We start from the raw sequence: 20,100 nt of genomic DNA, 5'->3' as shown, positions 1-20,100 counted from the left end.
GCCATTTCACTAAGCCACCAGAGTTTAAACTCACTTTTCAGTGCTTGAGTAATCTAGTCCACCCCTTCTGAAATATGGGGATCTCAACACTATCACCGCCCTTAGGATACACATACATTTGAGTACAGATGCCTGACTGGGAAGGAAACACGGGCTATGCCCTATCACGGAAGCACACGTGTGTACTAAGGGAAAAATAAGGAAGGGGAAGATTAAAAGTACCAACGTTATATAGAAGCCTTTAGCAAATCTTAAGATTGGATAAAGATTGGGAAATGTTCAAGACTTTCATATGTGCTTAAACTTTAAACCTTAATAGAGAAAGTGATAAAAACTTATATAATCACTCCATAAAAACAACAATGACACTCTTGTTCCAACTCTGAAAACCAATAATCTTTCCTTGCCAGAAAGCAGAGCTGGGCTGAATTTCAACCCATCACCACATCAGACACATTGCCTTTCACATAGCTCTAAAATGGAAGTTAGAAGGGACCCTGAGGTCATTTAGTCTAACCCTCTAAGATACAGGATTCACAAGATTTGAATGAAAATACCAACTTTATACAGAACCCTTTAGCAGATGAGTTTTTTCCTTAAGAGACTGATATCAGGAGCCCGACAATAACCCTTCTGTCCAACACAATCAAAGTTAAAACTAGACTCAGATAGACAATTCCTGGCTATGGAAGCTCTACTTTTGACAAACAAATCACCTTTATAGGAATAGCTGTTCAATTTTCCTTTAGTCAATATTCCTCTAGTCACTTGGAGAAAGACTCCCCTTTGTAGCCTCTCTCAATAACAACATTTGCACACCTCATTCTCATATTTATCGTGTTTAAGATTGATTGGTTCAACATTGTTTCTTTATACTAGAAATTTAAAACAAGTTGGCAGTTTTAACTATGCACACTTAAGAAGGCAGTCTATGGATGTTGTGGCCAATCTAAACACAACCCCACAACATTTCTAAACATTGAGTACATCTCTTATCCACTTATAGCTGGAGTTTATGAAGTGAATATTTTTCAAGTTTCGAAATTTTTTCAAAGCATTGAGCAAGCATTTTCAAGTTACAACTCTTTATTTTCCTTCATTCTGCCCCTCTTTTCTGTTGAAAAATGGGTAGGTACACACACACACACCTCTTTATACTTTTGGAGAGAGAAAAAAAAAACCTTCTACAGCCTCTTTAAAACAAACCTTTACACACTACTTCCACTCTTTTTAATATTTGCCATGTTTTTGGGTTGATCAAGCCCTTACATAAAAATTATTTAAGCAAGCTTGCATTTTGTTTTGGTTTTTTTCTTGTTTTAGACCCTGAAACATTTCTTAAATACAATTGGAGGCGTTTATCAGAGTTCAGACGGGAAGTAAGCTCTCCTTGGGCTTATTTCTCCCCTGAAGCCTGCAGAGTTGTCTCTTTGGACAGGGGTGCACCCATTTTTTTTTTTTTTGCCCTGGTCAGTCTCCGAAGGGGCACTTGCGCAAGTTCTAGCCCTGGGCGGTCTCCGACGGGGCCTTGGGGTCTCTCGGGGTTCACGGGACTCCTGGGGAACCTGGGGCACGTCTAAGGAAAGTGGACTGACTCCGATAGGAAAGTGGACCGACTCCGATAGGAAAGTGGGTTTGGGAAGGTTTGCTAAAGGGCTCTCTAAGGGAAAATGGGGTTTGGAAAGTCTCCTTAGGAAAACGTTCTAGGAAAGTGGACACATTCCGAGGAGGACTCCTTATTCCCACCCACAATTTAATAGTGCCACAGCAATCTCCCTGCCTCTTGCTCTCTAGACTCAGGTCCTACTGAACGCTTGCCTACGCAATGCCAGATCGGACCTGAGGAAATGCAAAGTAGGAAGAGGGAACGGGCGCACTTGCAATCTCTGGTCATGGGTCATACCTAACAAAAGGTCGCCATGGCAGAGGGGCGTCTTCACCCGGGATAGCTAAGCGAGAGAAGGGAGAGTTGCCAAGGCTCGCTATCTGGGCAAAACTCCGACGGACAACAAGCCTTGGGGAGGAAAAGGGCAGCCGCAAAACCTTCCAGCCTGGGCAGACTCCGACGGGCTTTGGGTTTTTTGGCTATGAAAAATAGGAAAGAGTTTGATTACTGTGACAATTCCCACCCCGAAAAGCCAATTTCCCTATTGATACTCACGTCGCAGCGCGCTGCCTTCTTTTCCTGAAGCTTGGTCACCTCGCAACAATCAGGAGAAAAAAAATCTTGTAAAATCAACCCCCACGGCCGTCTGGATCCTGTTTGTTTTCCCTGTGTGGTCCCGCTAAGGATCCCAGTTAGGCCAGAACTCCAGGGACAGTCGGGGAAGGGGATCCCCCCTGCAAATGGCTGGGTGCGCTTGGGCTCCCCAACCACGGCGCCCCAAGAGTACGGCTAAACGGAGTCTCCTGCCTGGCTCGCCATATTGTTATGAAAAATGTACCCCAAAATGCGTTGCCTTTTAAGAAGGACAGACGCGGGTCGGAAGCTCCAAAATTTGCACTAAGTTCAGCTCCGCCGGGAAAATGACAGAGACCACACAATGCTGTCAGGAAAAACAAACTGATCCCTTTATTGCAGAATGCAAAACTACAGCTGTAGGGTCCCTGCCTCTGGAAAGAAGGAAGGAACCCCGGGAAATGGTAAGGACCCCCTATATACCCTCCTGTTCCTGCATGGAAATCTCTGGACTGCGAGGGAGGGGGAGACAAGGGCGGTGGGTGGGAGATCGGATTAGCTGGGTGCGGGGATGACTTTTCCTTTCAGATGGAGAGATGTCAATCTCTCTTCTCCTGTCGTTGATGGTACTCCCCTTTGTTTTGACAGGTGGGCAATCCTTCGAGATGGGCGCAGGAGTGGAGCGATTTCCTGACGATTTCCATGAGGTGATTTTCATCCGGCAGGTGTTTTCCTTGAGGCCGCGGAAAGATGGACTATGGCATGTTTAATTTGAATAAAGTTGTCAAGCTAATCTTTCTATTGTCCGTGTCTTCCTTCGTATGGGACGGTGATGGGGAGGTTTCAGGGGGGCTTGGGGTCAGAGAAGGGTTGCACAGAAAATAAGTATGGAAAACATTTCTAATACATCCTGACGTATACAGTTCTAAAATATAAAACAGTGATTTTCTAATACAAAGAGATACTAACAAACCTATTTTCTAATACAGAGGAACACTAGTCTAATTAATCAAGAGTAATACTGAGGTTGTGGTTAGGTTCTTAGGCATATAGGGAGGGACGCCTTTCAAGGGATATAAGGGGTTTCTCACATTTAAGGCACATAAGGCCAGCAGACATATAATCACAAGAAGCAAGCATATAATCACGAGAAGGTAAAAGTTCATAGCAAGTTTGTATAAGGTTTGTATAAAATGGTAAGGCTGTATAAAAATGGGCTGCGTTACTTGGTGGAGGTTATGATAATTGTCTGTGATAATTGTCTAGGCGAGGGTTGCATATGCTTGTCCTTAGGCGAAGGGGAAATGCAGATGTCTAGGCAAGGGTTGCATATGCTTGTCCTTAGGCGAAGGGGAAATGCAGAGTTTATGTTGGATTTTAGGAGGTGTTTGAATATGTTAATCCCTGCGGAGGGGGTGCGGGTCTCTGGAGGGAAGGAGAGCCAAGCTGTGGCGGCGAAATGGTGGTGCGAAGGACTCTGGGTAGCCGTAGCTGTCAAGCTGTGGTTACCCCTCTCTGTTCATTAATAATGGTGTCCTGCAACCCCCCCAATATGATTTTATAACAATATGCTTGTGAAACATGGACCACTTATAAACACCATCTCCAACTCCTCGAAAGATTCCATCAACGGTGTCTCTGAAATTTTTTACATATCACTTGGGAAGACAGGCGAACTAATATCAGTGTACTGGAAGAAGCAAAGATCACCAGTGTTGAAGTAATGATTCTTCAACATCAACTTCGTTGGACTGGTCATGTTGTGCGGATGTCTGATGATCGTCTTCCAAAGCAACTACTCTATTCCGAACTTAAAAATGGAAAGTGTAATGCTGGTGGTGAACAAAAGAGGTTTAAAGACTGTCTCAAGGCAAATCTTAAAAAATGTGGTATAAACACTGACAACTGGGAAACACTGGCCTGCGAGTGCTCCAGTTGGAGAACAGCCTTTACCAAAGGTGTTGTGGGCTTTGAAGAAACTCGATCTCAGGACGCAAGGGAGAAATGAGCTAAGAGGAAGGCACGCTTGGCAAATCCACACCGTCATCAACTCCCGCATGGAAACCAATGTCCCCACTGTGGAAAGACATGTGGATCCAGAATTGGCCTCCACAGTCACTTACGGACCCATTGTTAAAACCATGTTTATGGAAGACAATCTTACTCGGCTATGAGTGATCGCCAAAGAAGAAGGCATGCAGAAGGTCTTAGGTTCAATCCTGGACATCTCCAGGTAGGTTGGGGAATGTTCCCAGTCTGAAATGCAGGAGAACCACTCCCAGTCAGTGTAGTTATTGCTAAACAAGGTGGGCAAGTGTTGTGACGGAGGATAAGGCAGATTCCTGTGTCTTCAGAATGGGCAACAACTCTTCATGCAGAAGGTCCCTTGAGATGAGGCAGGGTGAATTTTCTTATTACCACTCCACAGTGGATTCCTGCAGGCGTCTATTTGCAGAGCAAGTTGTCTAAAACAGGGAATTGCCTGCGTGAGGATTTTGCTTGCAAGGCTACACTCTTGCTCGCGGTTGCTCCTTGCACAAGTTCTGATCTATATGTTGACCAACTCTTATTTACTGTTCTGACGGACTGATCATTCTTACCCCAGAGGAACACCAATGGCTATGCCAGCATGTAGCTGAACACAGCATTGCACCAGCACAGCAAGGACATTGCAGCTAAATTGCAAATATTGATTTTTAATTGCATTTTAATTGCTTCCTTGGCGCCTTATTACATTTTATTGTGTTAAGCTTGAATCGCATATACTTTTTAAAGAAGATACTTTAGCATCTAGCACAGTGCATCACAACTGCTAAGCAATAGGTAGCAATTTTCATGTAGTCTGTAGGGTGGGACATAGCTGCCAAGTTTTCCCTTTTCTCGTGAGGAAGCCTATTCAGCATAAGGGAAAATCCCTTTAAAAAAGGGATAACTTGGCAGCTATGGGGTGAGAGAGTTTGGAAACCATTGAACTAGAACCCTGTAAGTGGTCAGGGTTCCAGCAGGGCACCTGAGGTTTTGTATAGGTTTGTTTATTTCAACAAAGGAAAAAGCAGTAGGAATGACAAGCTGAAAGAAATAAGGACAAGAAGAGGTAAAAAGGCACAAAAGCTAACAAAACAACCACAACAAGAGTGGTCAAGAAGCCAAAACAGGGTATCTTTTTCCTGTGCAGTAGAAGACCCATGCCAAGCTGACCAGAGGCAGGGCAGATCTGGAGGGCAGAGGGCAGGATGGCTCCTCTTCCTCCTAGCTTGCATGCCACAATAGCAACCCCTCACCCCTACAGATCTCGTTCTACAAAAGGTGGCAAGCAGAGCTCAATTTGAGACAGAGCCGTAAGACAGAGATAGATGCTGGCAGAATAAAAAGGTTGGAATGGATCTGCAGCTTCTGCATGAAGCAAATGAGTCCCTGCTCCCCTCTTACTGCTGCTGGAGCCAGGGCCGTCTTAAGCATATCTGGCGCCCTGGTGCGAAGATCGCTCCGGCGCGCCCCCCCTGCCCCGTTTCCCACCGCGGCTGTCTGGTGGGCACAGCGCGGCTGCCACGGGCACAGCCCCACGGTGCCCCCCCTGGCGGCCCGGCGGCCTGGCACCTTGCGCCACCCAGCCTTGCCTTAGAGCCGGCCCTGGCTGGAGCCAATCACCCCACCATTGCTTCCAGAGACAGACTCAGGCAGAATCCCTTCCAGATCCCTTCCAGATCCATTCCAGCTTTTTAATTCTGCCTGCACTCTCTCTCTCTCTCTCTCTCTCTCTCTCTCTCTCTCTCTCTCTCTCTCTCTCTCTCTCTCTCTCTCTCTCTCTCTCTCTTTCTTTCCCTTGCCCCCACCCCTTTTAAGAAAGAAACATTAGGGCATGTCAGGGCACATCCAGTGCCCACCTCTGTGCCCACCTATGCTGCTCTGTCACCATCAGACCTCGCTAACAACAGGACATATTGCAGCATTCAGTTTCCACCAGACAACTCCTTCCTTCCTTCCTTCCACCTTTCTCCCTCTGAAATACCATAGTAGGCAGCCTTAGAAAAGAATGGACCGCTTGCCTACCTATATTGACCGGGCATCTATAATCGAAGCGTACAGAAATGCAAATTGAACTGAATCAATGCTGGCAGGAATGCCTAGAAGTCATAAGTGAGAAGTACTGCAATTAGGAATGTTGTCTCAAAGGAAATTAGAACAGTCCATTAATTATAACGTCTCAGTGGAAAAATGAATCTACAAAACTTTGCACTCTCCTGGTTGGGACACTCCGCTCCATCTCCCCCTTCCTAGTTTGCCATCCCTTGTGCTTTCATCATTGTGGTTTTTTTTAAAAGTGCAGTTTATAAATATTTAGGGATGCGGGTGGCGCTGTGGTCTAAACCACAGAGCCTAGGGCTTGCCGATTGGAAGGTCGGCGGTTCAAATCCCCGTGATGGGGTAAGCTCCTGTTGTTCGGTCCCAGCTCCTGCCAACTTAGCAGTTCGAAAGCACGAAGTGCAAGTAGATAAATAGGTACCACTGCGGCGGGAAGGAAAACAGTGTTTCCGTGCACTGCTTTGGTTCGCCAGAAGTGGCTTGGTCATGCTGGCCATATGACCCGGAAGCTGTACGCCGGCTCCTTCGGCCAGTAAAGCGAGATGAGCGCTGCAACCCTAGAGTCGTCTGCGACTGGACAGGGGTCCCTTTACCTTTACCTTTTTATAAATATTTATATAAATAACTATACAGTGGTACCTCTACTTACGAATTTAATGCGTTCTGAACGCACATTTGTAAGTCGAAAAAAATTGTAAGTCGAATCCCATAGGAATGCATTGGGAGAATTGATAGAAGCAACCCTATCTAAAAATCCATAAGTAGAAAAAATCCTATCTAAACTGCATCCAAGATGGCGGACGGAGCTCCATTCGTAAGTAGAAACATTCATAAGTAGAGTTATTCGTAAGTAGAGGTACCACTGTAACTACTTCCTGCAGAAATACTAAAAAAATCTCAACATGCCCTGAAAATGAGGAGGAAATTCTTTTTTAAAACAACACCACCACCACCACAGATAACCCAGCAACAGAAAACCACAACTGGAGCACAGATTTTTGGCTCAGCACTGGTGTCGATTTGCTAAACCAGCCCCACCTGTGCAAATTGAGAATAGGATTCTGTTGTTTGATTCCTTTGTGCAAACTTTGCTTTCTTCATCCATTTGTGGAAGCGTGAAAGGAACAAGCTGCACCTGCAAACCAGGATGAATCATCTCCGTCTGAGCTACAAAATGGAATCTTATAGACTCCCCAGCGCTCTGGTTTAAATGGATGCCGTGTAAGCTTCCAGTTGCAATCTTGTTGCCAGCACTAATCAGCATCTCTTTAAAATGATTACTGTGTTCGGAAAGGCCATAAACCTACCAGGTGGGCTATATTTCCTACCATTTCCCCCCTTTTTGGGATTGTTGTTGTTATAGTCTTCCCTATGGGAATGGATTTATTGGTACCATTAATCCCACTTACAATCTTTAGCACGGGGAAGAGATGTCACAGGGCTTTAATGGCTCATATATTTTGTGAATTACATGATCGTTATATCCATCATGGAAAAAAGCGTCCCATTTTCATCAATTCAGTATTTAAGGCAGCAAAACACAGTACTTTATGTATCCTACGTAAACAGACCCAAGTCTGTTTTTTTACAAACACACTTCAAATGTTTAGCATATACTCCCAACTCTCCCTTATTTAACCTTATTGCTCTTTTCTGTTGCTTATCTCTGGTACACATCATAGGAATACAGGAAACTGCCTTATACCGAATCAGGCTACTGCTCCATCTAATTCAGTATTGTCCACACTGACTGGCAGCAGCTCTCCAGGATTTCAGATGGAGGGTTCTCCCAGCCCTATCTGGAGTTTTATGGAATTGAATCTGGGACTTTCTGCATGCAAAGTAAATCTTAGAATCATAGAATGGTAGAGTTGGAAGGGACCACAAGGGTCATCAAGTCCAACCCCTTGCAATGCAGGAATCTTTTGCCCAAGTTGGGGCTCGAACCCACAACTCTGAGATTAAGAGTCTCATGCTCTGCCGACTGAGCTATCTCAGCAATCATGCTCTACCACTAAGCAGATGGGGCTTCTAGGAGAAGGAAAAATCTCTTTTGTCATTCGCGTGTTGGCTGCTCAGATTCCTTTAGGATGAATGGCAGGATAGAAATCTAATTAATTAATTAATGATAATAATAAATTCATTGTAACAATAGAACTGGGTTCTATTGCATCCTACGTCTGCACTTATGAGAATACTCAAACCTTATCTTTGGAACACAATGTTAAGGAAACCATCTTTGAATATATGGTCTGCATCCATTATCCTGGAGTCAAGTCGTCTTTTTTCCCACTGTGCTAGTTTTCTGTATGAGAAACCCATGGTTCAAAAGAATGATGGGTTAAAATAATGACTTGGATTCACAAATTGGCATGCACTTGTCATCATTATAAATCTGGAAGTGTCTTTTGTATTATGGTGTCCCGGTCTTATCCGGGGCAGAAGGCCAGCTTCCCTAATGAGAAGATTTCTGTGCCATTAGTGTTGCTGATAAGGAGGTGGAAGATCATTTGGTGGCTGAAGAGAAGGGAAACTTTTCTGAAAGCTCTAGATTAAGAAGTGAGGGTACAACTGAAGTCAACACGGAAAGGCTTTTAAGCTTCTAAAACATGAAAATGCAACCATCCTTTGAACTAATTTGCTTGCTGATGCAATGAAGAGACCACCTAGAGTTTTGCCTCTTATATTTCTCATGAGCGTCCAATGGCAGCGTTATGGGAGAAAAATAACCTCCCAAGGCGTTGCCTTGCCAGTAGAGCCTTAAACGTCTGCCCCTAATAAAGGTTGTTATTAAGCAAATAAGTTCGACATGTTGTTGCTTCTTGAGGGACACTATTAATTAGTAAAGGGTCATGTTAAAGGTGGGGGTGTCAGTCTTCCTTGAAGTTTGGGTGCTGGGTGCCATTTCAAACCAAGATGGCGGAGCAACATGTGACTTTGGCATGACTTTACCCCATTTTTGGTGTGACGAAAACTAGCACAAGTTGCACAATCCATTTAAAAATTACAGTAGTTTTTGGCCTCTGCACTAGTTGTTCAGGACATATAAAGCCCTGAACAATTTAGAACCAGGTGATCTGAAAGACCACCTGCACCTTTATGTCGATCATAGAATCATAGAGTTGGAAGAGACTACAAGGGCCATCCAGTCCAACCCCCTGCCAAGCAGGAAACACCATCAAAGCATTCTTGACATATGCCTGTCAAGCCTCTGCTTTAAGACCTCCAAAGAAGGAGACTCCACCACACTCCTTGGTAGCAAATTCCACTGCCGAACAGCTCTTACTGTCAGAAAGTATTCCTAATGTTTAGGTGGAATCTTCTTTCTTGTAGTTTGAATCCATTGCTCCGTGTCCGCTTCTCTGGAGCAGCAGAAAACAACCTTTCTCCCTCCTCCATATGACATCCTTTTATATATTTGAACATGGCTATCATATCACCCCTTAACCTTCTCTTCTTCAGGCTAAACATACCCAGCTCCCTAAGCCGTTCCTCATAAGGCATCGTTTCCAGGCCTTTGACCATTTTGGTTGCCCTCCTCTGGACACGTTCCAGCTTGTCAGTATCCTTCTTGAACTGTGGTGCCCAGAACTGGACACAGTACTCCAGGTGAGGTCTGACCAGAGCAGAATACAGTGGTATCTATTACTTAGATCATTTACATTGTATGGGGAAAGTTTACTTCTTGGCACCACATCCTGCAAACCCTTGAATGCCTTCCCCTTTGCCACCAATTATTTGCTTCAGACACATAAGACTGTGCCCTGATCCATAAGACTGTGCCCTGGACCACTAGTATATCGATATGTATCTTTAACTTGGTTTTTTATTATTTCAGTGTTACAGTTTGGACTGTCGTTACTCCGCTTAGAAAATGTTAAAGTAATGGTTTACATTTTTTTTTAAAAAAGTAAATAAAATAAATAAATGTGAAAGACAGAAGAAAAAAGCAGCAAAAGTTTTAGTAGGAGCACATCTTCACAGATGTGCGTGAGAGAGACTCACAAATACATCTGATGTATAGCAGAGAGGAGGCAGAGACAAGCGTCTAAACACACATTTGCTGACTATGTTGAGATTTCTAGAACTTGAGGAACTCTTCCTACATACGTTCTGGGCAGTTTGTAGGCTACAGAGTTAGTCTACGGCAGGCATCCCCAAACTGCGGCTCTCCAGATGTTTTGGCCTACAACTCCCACGATCCCTAGCTAACAGGACCAGTGGTCAGGGATGATGGGAATTGTAGTCCAAAACATCTGGAGGGCCGAAGTTTGGGGATGCCTGGTCTACAGCATCAATGTTGCAACAAATATGTGCAAAGAAATGTGGAGCTGTGGCCAGTCTGCAAATATGTGTCAGGCAACTCTGAAGTCAGGTTGGGGCTGTAGGCCAGATTTTTTTTGATTTATTTTTTTAATCCACTACCTCTGCCTGATCTGTTGTTGAGATATGGCCAGCCCACCCATTAGGTAAAGTAAATACCTTGCCTAATGGGTGGTCTGGCGACATCTCAACAACACAACAGGATTCTAAATGCAGTCGTGCCATATATGGTATTTATTTCCTGACATCAGTTTCCAGCTGTTATACTGTATTTCCAACGCATTATCCTAGGGAGACCAGGTATAAAGCAAACTGTTAGTACAGCAGGAAAGAGTTAAAAGCATGGTGTGGGATGTTAGCCCTCAGTGCACTCCAGCATAACAACAGAACAATGCACACTTTGCCCACTTAGAGGTCTGTTGGTACAACAATGCCAAAGACATATTAGAAATTAAATCTTTTTATACATTTGTGCTAAGTGTTTTTGTTATCAGTAGAGGGCAGTGGTAGATACATACTCAAAGATCTATGGTCTCTGTGCTTTTACTTCAACTGCAAATCTTAAGTCCTTCTTCTGCTTGGGTTAGAACAGTTACCTAGGAATTCAAAGACAGTGTGTACACTTGATTTGTTTTGGCTTTCTTTTACTGACATTCATAAGCAATGTGAGATTTTGTATGCCATTCTAAGAACTATGAGTGTTATGCACACACCAAGTTCTCAATTCTTTTTTGAAAACCAAGAATCCAAAATCTCGGAAGCAAATGATGCAGACTGAATCCATAAATGTATAGTTTGCCCAATTCATTCTCATAGCTGCCAAGTTCTCCCTTTTTTTAAGGGAAATTCCCTTATGCTGAATAGGCTTCCTCGCGAGAAAAGGGAAAACTTGGCAGCTATGTTCATTCTGTTTCCTTGTTTAGTTTTCAAAGGAAGTTTTGTTGCTGCTGCTGCTGTTTGCAGACAAAGGAATGATGATTGAGGACAAATAAGAGGTGGAACACTTTAGGTAAAGGGACCCCTGACCGTTAGGTCCAGTCGCAGACGACTCTGGGGTTGCGGCGCTCATCTCGCTTTATTGGCCGAGGGAGCTGGCATACAGCTTCCGGGTCATGTGGCCAGCATGACTAAGCTGCTTCTAGCGAATCAGAGCAGCGCACAGAAACGCCGTTTACCTTCCCACCGGAGCGGTACCTATTTACCTACTTGCACTTTGACGTGCTTTTGAACTGCTAGGTTGGCAGGAGCTGGGACTGAGCAATGGGAGCTCACCCCATCACAGGGATTCAAACCGCCGACCTTGTGATCGGCAAGCCCTAGGTTCTGTGGTTTAACCCACAGCGCCACCCGCGTCCCAATTTTGTCATGCATTAACCCCCCCCAGGTTACGTCCCCAACCCCAGATGGAACTGAGACATACAATTTTAAGAAGTGGGGAAGTTCCAGAAGGTGGTGGTGGGAGACTATTGGCCCAAGCCACCATTCTAAAGGACCATAGCTCAGTCCCTTGTGTGCAGAAGGTTCAGTCCCTGGACTCTCCAATTTAAATGATCAGACAGTCCTTTAAGAAGGATGTAAACCAAGGATGGGGAGCCTCAAGCCTAATGCGGCCCTCCAGGACACTCTTTCTGGCACTCAGGACACAGATCTTCCCCACATACACTGTTCAGCAGCCCTCACTTAACATGTTTTTTCTTGGCTGAGAAGTGTCCTTGAACTCTAATGATGTCTCTTGCGTGCCTTGAGCAGTCTTTGGCAACTTTGGCTCTCCAGATGTTTTGGAACTACAATTCCCATGATCCCTAGCTAACAGGGCCAATGGTCAAGGATCATGGGAGTTGTAGTTCCAAAACATCTGGAGAGCCAAAGTTGCCTATGCCTGATAAAGAGGGACATGTGAGTCTGAAGAAACTAGCCTACTAAAGAAGAGCAAAATCCACCTTCATTTAATTCGCTCCCTTTTGCCTTCGGCATGAGGGCCCGAGAATTTACTTTGGAAGGCAACATGGTCGTCCAGGAAGAAAGATTGCTCATTCTTGATATAGAGAAGCAGCAGCAGCAGCAACAACAATTTTTACATATTAGTTCTCCTCTTGTTAAGAACTTCCAGACCTCAAGGACAACCCACAGAAAAATGCTGAGAACATTCCTTTTAAAAAAATAAATTACCAAAAGTATATATTATCCTGGTTGCCTTTAGCTAGGATTAACCAAATCAGTTTGACCGGCACAAGGTTACTCTTTTTCTTCTCCATCATGATTAACTCCATTTATGTAATTTATTTTGACTCTCTGCTTCTCATTAGGGAGATCGATCCCAATTTAAATTAAAACAGGGTCTGTTCTTTCATTTCATCCCTGCTGATCAACTCCCTGCATATTTCTCCACCTTTATGTTATGTCTGATGCAGTAGCTTTAAGAGCAAGTACTTTTGTTAAAATAAATTAACAAGTGTATCATGCCAGCTTCACCACCAGGCAGGAATAGGGATCTGTTATCCTGCAGCTGAAACTTTTAGAGGACTGCGTATTTAAGACCGAAGGTGGCAAAGGTGAGGGAAAGGGGATGATACTGTTTAGAACTGCAATTAGCCATCACATCTTGTAAGAAGACCCACAAAATGAACTATTATGAAAAAAAATGGCATTTGTTGAAATATAACAATAAAGAGGACCTGCAACGCAACAATTAAAATAACTAGCCAAATCATCGTCTTCCTGGGGGAGTTGGGTGTGGCTAATTCACCCCCATGCAGTGGTGGGAGCAGCACTGTGAACGATGGATTTGTGTCAAATAATTTTATTATCTTCCACCCTCTCTCATTCTCAACAACCTTGCTAGTCTAGCTATTCATTCAAATTGTTACTTGTTTCTTGCCTTTCTGAATTACCTTTCCTTCCAAAGGAACCCAGGGCAGTGTGCAATAGAGAGTAAAATATATATACAGTGGTATCTTGGTTTAAGTTCACAATTGGTTCCGGAAGTCTGTACTTAACCTGAAGCGTACTTAACCTAAAGCGAACTTTCCCATTGAAAGTAATGGAAAGTGGATTAATCCATTCCAGACGGGTCCACGGAGTACTTAAACTGAAAGTACTCAAACCAAAGCGTACTTAAACCGAGGTATGACTGTATACAGTGGTACCTCAGGTTACAAATGCTTCGGATTACAAACGTACCTGGAAGTAGTACCTGGGGTTAATAACTTTACCTCAGGATGAGAACAGAAATCGTGCGGCAGCGGTGTGGCGGCAGTGGAAGGTCCTATTAGCTAAAGTGGTACCTCAGGTTAAGAACAGTTTCAGATTAACAACGGACCTCCAGAACGAAGTAAGTTCTTAACCAGAGGTACCACTGTAATCCCATAAATAGCAAAGGGTTTTATTTATTCATTTTGAGATTGATGTGACTGTACCCATTCACCCCAATGACAAGCCTCAACTATAGATTTTTTACTAGAACAATGTCTGATCTCTCTAGTTGCTGTCCTTGGTCCTGAAAAATGTGTTCTAGTACTTGCTATACTGTATTTGCTTGCAGACTGGGTTTATTTATGTTTGGCTCTGTTGGGCACCTCTCTGTGCTTGCAGTCCTGGCACAGAATTGCACAACATCCACTCATCACTTCCCGCACCCCCAGTGAGCCAACCTGACCCTTGGCAATCACCATGTTTTAATTGCTGGCTATGTTCATTTCCCCTTTAGTAGTAATGTAAGTGCTTTGAATTCATACAAATCCAGCAGTCATAAGCAGGGATGGCAAACTGGAACACAAAGACATAGGTCAAAAGTGTATGTATTGTTATGGGCTGCATGCTGTCCTGCTTAACAACTTGGCCAAAACGAATGAGTGCTATTTGGTGCAATCCAAGCCCAGCTAATAAACTAAGGTCACACTTGCCTGCCAGAGTGGGGGATGAGTCCAGTGTTGTTCATGAAACAGCATGTACCAGGAGAGAAGGAAGAGACAATTTTCAATTTGGCAAAACAAAGAAGCTTGTTTTGTTTCATCTCTTCAGTAATAAGCAATCTTGCTGGTCTACTATTGCTTCTGCAGAACTAATGTTCTTTAGATCTGGCCATGTGAGATCTCCTTTGCTACTTAGACTGTACATAAGACATTTAGGGCTTTGTATGCTAATGTCAACACATTGAATTGGGCTCAGTAGTGAATTGGTAGCCAGTGCAGCTCATAGATTATTATTGTTACAAAACCTCTCTTTGCTGTTGCAATTAAAACTCTTGTGGTTGTGTTTTGCGCTACCTGCAGGGTCCAAACCACATAGACCACATTACAATAGTCTAACTGGGAGGTCATTAAAGCATGGGCTACTGGTCAAGGAAGACCCATAGTGTATGAATTGGCCAGCGCTGGAAGCCACTGAAGTGAGAAAGGGGGGATCAGGTGTGCCCGCAAGCTGCTTCTTCCAAAACAGGTAATCTCCCCACTTCCTGGGCATGTGACTTGCCCACCAACACACAAAGAGGCTGAAGTGAAGCATGTAGTCGGGAGCTGGTTGCAGGTGAGCTGTGCATAAGCTTGGCAGAAGCTCCTTTTATTACACAATATACACACGTTTAGGAACAGTCTGATCTATAGCGCTTTTACATCATGAGCTGACACACATGTTTCCTCTGATATTTGCGAGACCTGCTCCACCACGTCATGTTCCTACCAAGTGGGAGGTGAGCCATGCTTTTCCGAAAGGAGGCAAAGGCCACACACAGGGCACGACAGTCTACTATGAAAGCCAAAGGTGAGACCAGGGCATGACGTTCAGACAGTTGCGGCTTGCCTAGGGGTGAAGGTGTGCCTCACCCCCGAAGGTCAGGCTGTGGCCTGCCAGGTGGAGGTGTACCTCACGCCCAGTGGTCATTGCTTCACACACTTTCACACAACCGAGAACACACTACTACAACCTGTTTTGCTGTGGATTACTCTGCCATCTCAACACAGGAAGCAAGCAGGTCATAAATGGGCTCTTCTCCCCAATTACACTTAGGCTTCTGCGACAAATGTCCCCCTCTCTATTACTAAAATGCGACACAGGAATCCAGAGGTGAAGCCACCCACACTCTTCTCCCGCCTCCTCCAAATAAACCCCATTATTTCTTGTGGGTTTATAAGTAAAGAGACTCTCCTTCCAGCTCATGTGGCCTGGTATCAAAGGAAAACTCTAGGCTGTTTAATAGAATAACCTCCTGCCACCAGTAAAGGGTCTCTCTCTTGGCTTGATTCCCCCTTCTGTAAAAGTCTGCCCTTTCCATGCTGGCAACTTGTTGACACCCCAGGTTATCACAAACTTTCGCCTCTTTTCCTGAGGTAAGTTTTGTCCTCTAATGAGTTACCACTTCTGTGAGTCCCGATATTTTGCTGGAAAAATAATGACGGTACTTCTTGCAGATGGTGACAGCAGTCACGAAATTAAAAGACGCCTGCTTCTTGGGAGAAAAGCAATGACAAACCTAGACAACATCTTTAAAAGCAGAGACATCACCGTGCCTACAAAGGTCCGTATAGTTAAAGCTATGGTTTCCCCAGTAGTGATGTATGGAAGTGAGAGCTGGACCATAAAGAAGGCTGATCACCGAAGAATTGATGCTTTTGAATTATGGTGCTGGTGGAGACTCTTGAGAGTCCCATGGACTGCAAGAAGATCAAACCTATCCATTCTTCAGGAAATCAGCCCTGAGTGCTCACTGGAAGGACAGGTCCTGAAGCTGAGGCTCCAATACTTTGGCCACCTCATGAGAAGAGAAGACTCCCTGGAAAAGACCCTGATGTTGGGAAAGATGGAGGGCACAAGGAGAAGGGGACGACAGAGGACGAGATGGTTGGACAGTGTTCTCGAAGCTACGAACATGAGTTTGACCAAACTGCGGGAGGCAGTGGAGGACAGGAGTGCCTGGTGTGCTAAGGTCCATGGGGTCACGAAGAGTCGGACACGACTAAATGACTAAACAACAACAAGGAATAAATCCGTTACAGCTTCCTTTCTTCTACAACATACAAGGACTCCACGTATGTGCAACTACTCTGCTCCTCTCCTCACTGATCCCCACCCTAGGTACACCACCCTGGGTCACCAAACACAGATTACACAAGTATGTTATGCACATCCTGGCTGTAACTGGATGGTCTTCATCCAGGAGATGGACCTGAAATCTGACCCAGCAGGCAACTCCTAACTCTGCCGTGTGAGCCGTGCCTTCATATGTACCCTAAAGCACTTTTCATCGTGCGTCTGAGGAAAGAACAGAGGAGGTGCTGAGGGAATTTGGACTTGAAGAACAATCAAGTAAAGGTCAAGAATACAAAAGCACCACAGGTGGAGTGTTTTGAATACGGGGAGGGACATTGCGTGGTAACCAAAGAGAACAGTTGTGCATGAAAAATTGATAGAGATTGATTTGTGAGATTTAAAAGCATCATGGAGGGAGAAATCACTGGGGAGGACTCGCGTTTGGCAAAAGAGCAAGGAGAAGGGGATGTTAACAAAGTATGTTCCAGAGCGATGATTCTCAGGGCAAAGTCAGGGCTGACATTCAAAATGTGGTAGAAGTGATTTGGGAACACACTTCACTGCTTTGAAAATAAGGGCCCAGAAAGCAAGACTGGAGACATGCATTCAGAGTACTCCTGCCAGTATTTGCCAGTACCTCAGACTCCTGTTTTAATTGTGTCGCTGTTTTAATGGGACTGTTTTGTGGCATATTTTAATTTGGCATCAGTTATACTGCTCTTTGTATTCTGAGCTGAGGGCAAAGTTGATTCTGAATTTGTTAATTAGGATACCTGATGGTGACAGTCATGTGGAAATGACATATTTGCTCTCTGGTTCTGACTAAATTGTGCCAGAGCTTCAAGATTTGCAGTGGCTGCCCAAAAGCCGAGGAGAATTTTTTATTGAAATTTTGTTTTATTTTATGGTGAATTGCAAAGATTTGATTTAAAAGATGGAAAGAACACTACTGTAATTTGTTTTATACTTCCAACTTCAATGGTGGACCATTGTCTTAGTGCACATATGACTAGCCCAGAGGTCACATTTGAATTGCAGAGGTCTTCAGTGCAGCCCACTATGGATATAGGGATAGCTGGATCTGTCGGTTTTGGTTCTCTCAGCTTCTCAATTTTCTGCTCAGTTCTCTACACCTCTGCAGAAATTCGTGTTTTGTTGAAACAAAACCTCATGAAAACTCATAAGTAAATTAGTGCCCCTCTCTTCTAATAAACACGTTTCTATGCAATTTTGCTGAACATACAGTACATATTTTTGCAAAGCAATTTCTCCCCACACAATGCATTTTTGCATGTTGTTTTCATAAATACATGCATATTATGAACATTTCACCCTACCTGATGCATTTCTAAAACATTATTTGGCTGAAGAACTGCACTGCAAAGTTTAGAGGCATGTAAATCTTGGTTCGCATACTGTTTCATAAAGTGTGAATTATGTACATTCTCATTTAACCGAATTAAATTTTGCCTGCCCCCCTGCACGGGTGCCCATGCTGCCCCTTGCCATGTAAACCTGATGTGGACAACAGCACATAGGGAGGGTTGATCCTCACCCACTTTTCTTTCCATGTAAGCTGCAATTTCCAAAAAGAATCCCTAACTCAAGACTTTGGTGGCTGCTCCACCTACAGAGCATGACAGCCATTTGTGGAGATTCATTCTAGTTCTAGAAAACCCTCGCTGGGTGCGAGGGAACCCTGTTTTCCTTCTCTGCCATTCTGTTATCATAGAGGTGACTGGTTGGCAACATTATGAATGGTATGATGAGATGGGGAATGGATACAGACCATAAATCAGGTAAAGGGAAATTTATTATGCTCCGAGTCACTATAATCTATCTTCCCATAATTGCTTCCATAGCAACAGCATCAACGGGTTCACTGACCTGATCCAGGGACATTTGGGGGAGACTGAAAACAGGATGATTGGCATTTGAGGGAAGTGACCCTTGTCAGTACAAACAGAAAACAAGCTGTTCTGTTCCGGTGATGCAAACACTCACTGATTTCAATCCACACTCCACATCTATTCCTGCACCCTCCAGCTTTTTTAACTCCTCAGATGTCAGCATTGCAAAATATGAGTTTGCCAGGCAGTCTACCCTCTGGTGTCCTAGTATCCCACTTGGGTACTGTCAGGGGGACTCCCTACAGGGAGCCTCCCCCAGTCATCCTGACCAGCACTTCACCCAGTGACAGCCCAAGCAGTGGGCCAGGAGGAGGAAATGAGGAAGGGAGTGGATTGGAGAGGGAGCTCCAAGACGTATCAGAGCCTCGGCACTGACCCAGCTGGCCAGAGGAGGAAGGACAGCACAGGATGGTGTCGGAGCCTCGGCAACACTCCAGCCAAAGGACGGGAGAGGGAACGCAGCCCCTTCCGGCGTCCACGTTGGGTCATGCACCCAGACGTAGGACAAGGGGACGGCGTTTTGGGGTTCCCAGACTATTATGCTGGCGCAAAAACAGACAAGCGCCATTGCCGGATTCTGAATCAGACTAGGCAGTCATGTTTTCTGATGTCTCTGCACTGTAAATAGTATGCACAATAAAGCTCCTAAAGACAGAGCAGGCTGGAGCGTCTTTACTTGATAGTAGCCGCAACAATCCCCTGACAGGTACCCTTGAATCTCTCCAGCACTTTGCTACCCAAAGAATCATATACTCCATCTCTGAGAATATGATGGAGTCCCCAGCTTGGTGGCAGAGCATCTGCTTTGCATGCAGAAGGTCCCAGGTTCAACATCACCTCCAGGTAGGTCTGGAAGAGAACCCTGCCTGAAACCCTGGAGAATCAGGGCCAGTCCTCTTTTCCCAGGGCACTTCTGGCTCAAGGGAAATTTTCTGTCCAGGTGGAGTTTTTAAATTTGCCAAAATGGATGAGACATAGACATAACTGGTGGTTGAAGACTTGCTTTCCTCTTCTCTTCTCCTGCCCCGCCCCCCAACCCGGAATATATCACAGCTTCTATAGCCTACATATAGTAGGGGTATTTAAAATGAGAGTCGTCGTAGCGTCCTCTTTTCTTTGCTCTTCAAAATATGGATAGGTGGACCAATGGTCTGACTCAATATAAGAAAGCTTCCTTTGTTTTGGAGGAAAGGCAGACACTCCGTGGAAGAGCATCTGCATTGCATGCAGGAGTTAGAAGATTCAGCACAGATAAAAGCAAACTCTTATTCATGTAGTTAACTGTGGAAGGAGGTTAAAGACAGGAGGCAGTGAGGGCCTCAAACTTGGATGGCTTTAAAAGGGAATTAGACAAATTCATGGAGGATAAGGCTATCAATGGTTACTAGCCATGATGGCTATGTTCTGCTTCCACGGTTGGAGGCAGAAACGCTCTTGTGATCAGAGTGCTCTTGTGATCAGGTCCTGATCAGAGAGAAGAGAGTGCTCTTGTTTTGGGGCCCTATTTTTGGGTTTCCCAAAGGCATCCTGTTGGCCACTGCAAGAACCGGATTCTGGACTAGTTGGGCTCTGGATTGATCT

The 20,100-nt window shown here is 44.6% G+C and overlaps 1 long non-coding RNA gene across 1 annotated transcript; it reads left to right on the top strand.

Annotated features, from left to right (window-relative positions):
- The first annotated feature begins 2,119 nt into the window (after positions 1-2,119).
- LOC132593176 (uncharacterized) lies at positions 2,120-2,972 on the top strand. Its single transcript, XR_009558537.1, has 2 exons — positions 2,120-2,643; positions 2,828-2,972. It is a non-coding gene; the product is annotated as an uncharacterized LOC132593176 (long non-coding RNA).
- The last annotated feature ends 17,128 nt before the right edge of the window (positions 2,973-20,100 follow it).

Source organism: Zootoca vivipara, chromosome 14 (assembly GCF_963506605.1).
Source record: "Zootoca vivipara chromosome 14, rZooViv1.1, whole genome shotgun sequence".
In the NCBI taxonomy this organism is placed as follows: domain Eukaryota; kingdom Metazoa; phylum Chordata; class Lepidosauria; order Squamata; family Lacertidae; genus Zootoca; species Zootoca vivipara.
This window is presented reverse-complemented; position numbering and strand designations above follow the sequence as displayed.